Here is a 2,510-nt window from a genome sequence, read left to right as displayed (position 1 = left end):
TCTTTTCTGCAAAAGAGGTAAAGTAAACCTCTAAACCTATGTTCTCCAACACTGTTACACAATAACAACCATGACACTGCCATAAAAAGCCACTATCGAAATGAAATAAAGACACCTAGGCACCTTACTCGTCTAGCAGCTACTTGAAACAAAAATTTCCTCTGCTTCAGTTAGAGATTCTGTCAGTTTGAGAACATAGCAAAAGAAGATCAACAATTAAGTAACCAAAACCATTTGTATAGCAGATTAGCAGCTCAAGAAATCAATGATCATTTTCATGTCACCTCTTACACCTAATACAAAGTGCCATTGATTCCTTAGCTCTTGAAATAGAATAAAGGAGTTGAAGATAAAATTGGTTAAAATCGCCGAAAAGAAAATCAGTAATTTAATCACTCACCAAAACATGGGGCTACTATTAGATACAGTATAGAAATAATCAAATAGCCAAAGCTTGATAGAGTCCCCATTTCCAACTCTCTATCCCATGCCAAATCATGTTTCCTAAGACCCTGACTTCCTTATCCCAACTCACATCCAAACACACAATCAGCACCTGCAGCATTACTTACAATATCAAATACCACAAAATATTGGAACAAAAAAAAAAGCTAGAGAAAGATTTACCTCCTATCCTTTATTAGCATGGCCAAGAAATAACTGCCTTGGTCCACCTCCAAAGACAAGATTTTTTTCCTTTCTACTTAAAAATAAGTTTCAAATTCAGACTTCTATGAGCAAGAATTTAATCCAATAAAGAGCTTTTGACACAAAAATGGGATGATTTACCAGGACGGCCGCATTGTGCAGATGCACCCACTGCCTTCGACCGTAGATGTGCATACATTTTTTTTTGAATATACATTTATGCTAAGTCCAAATCAATTGTGAAAAAAAAAAACAATTGAAACAAAGAAGCAGTAGACACATTGCTACTCCACCCACTGACTTAAAATACTGAATCCACCATTTGGCTGGATAAACCAAGAATAGAGCTAGGTGTCGTCAAGGGGTTCAATTGAATCCACTTGGCCGGAAAATTACATTCCACAATACGGCAAAAACAACTTTTTTTATTAAATGGAAACAATTGAATCCCCTTGACAAAAGGAAAGATTTCAGTGTAGTGGAGAAGGGGTTAAAAATTGCTTTATGTCACAGGTTCAAGCCCTAGGATTGATACTCTAGTATCCTTTTAATCCCTTTGTAATGTATTCCGACTCCTACTTTGTCGTAAACATACTTAACAATCATTAGGATCAGCTACATAATATGGATAATAGTGAGTTGGCACCATAACCTTTAAACAATGAATTATAAGAAAAGAGCTACAGGGCTGAAAATTATAAATATTGAACCAGTTTTTCCACATGGGATCAAGAAAAAAAAGCAAAAGCATTACATAAAATGAACCATAACTTAAAATGAAATAGTCATAAGCTTTGGTCTGACTCGGATTGTTGTTGTTGGGATGATTCAGAGTGGAGGAGAGCTTGTTGTGACTGTGTTTTCTCAAGAAAGGGCTTGAACATTAGCTGCAAATTCAGGTAACCAAATGCTACAGCTCCAATTACTACTAACCCAGATCTCAGCGCTTTCATTTTTGTCGTATCCCTCATTCTTCTTCTACCGCTGCTTTCACTCTTCTTCTTCTTCCCTTGGACAAATATAATCTTGATTTTGTCTTTTGGTTTTGCTGTTTTCTGAACTCATATTTTACTAATATTACTCAACGACCTAGGGAAAGTTTAGAAATAACCTTTGAGGCATAGGGGTAGTCTTATATGTAGAATAAGGATATAATAACGGTTGTTCAAAGTTTAGAAAGGCAATTACATGAAAAGCAGGGCAGCTCGATACTATTTGTGGCCTAAAGCCAAAAAAAATAAAAAAGAGAGACCTTAATTTTTTTATACATATGTGTACTTAATAGTTTCGATTTTCTAATTATTTGAAATGCGAATCTATTAATAATTTCCTTTTCAATTTATAATATAATCAATCCATTTTATTTCACTTGACACATTATTGAGCATTTATCAATTTTAATTTTAAAAAACTTTGTAAAGACAATTGTCACAGGAGGTATTAACATTATTCCAAATAATATAAGTATTTGAAAAAGAATCAAATCATTTTATTTTATTCGGTATATCTATTAAAGTATTACTATCTACTTGTACTATTTCCCTTAATACTTTTAGTTTAAATAAGTTTAAGCCAACACTGTCATAATGACTATTTTTTTAAGAAACTTTAACGCTTAAGGCATTAATATTTTAGATTCTAATCATGTAGTGATCTTAAACTAGCGTTTGGACATAGATTTGGTTGCACTAGAAAAAAAAATGAGTTTTTGAAGATGATATGATTTTTTTAAATTTTTTTTTATCAGTTTATTGTCAATATTCTGGTCAAATTATTTTTTTTATACATGTTTACGTTTATTACGGCATTGTGTTTTATATTCTTCTCAAATGCAATCAAATATAGCATTAACACTTTTAGTT

General features: G+C 32.5%; 1 long non-coding RNA gene across 1 annotated transcript; it reads right to left on the bottom strand.

Moving 5' to 3' along the window:
• Window positions 1-246: 246 nt before the first annotated feature.
• On the bottom strand, window positions 247-1,664 carry LOC107818738 (uncharacterized). Its single transcript, XR_012698631.1, has 3 exons — window positions 790-1,664; window positions 628-700; window positions 247-556 (listed from the first exon to the last, which is right to left on the bottom strand). It is a non-coding gene; the product is annotated as an uncharacterized LOC107818738 (long non-coding RNA).
• Window positions 1,665-2,510: the final 846 nt, after the last annotated feature.

The sequence above is a fragment of the Nicotiana tabacum genome, chromosome 14 (genome assembly GCF_000715075.1).
Source record: "Nicotiana tabacum cultivar K326 chromosome 14, ASM71507v2, whole genome shotgun sequence".
NCBI classification, from domain to species: Eukaryota; Viridiplantae; Streptophyta; class Magnoliopsida; order Solanales; family Solanaceae; genus Nicotiana; species Nicotiana tabacum.
This window is presented reverse-complemented; position numbering and strand designations above follow the sequence as displayed.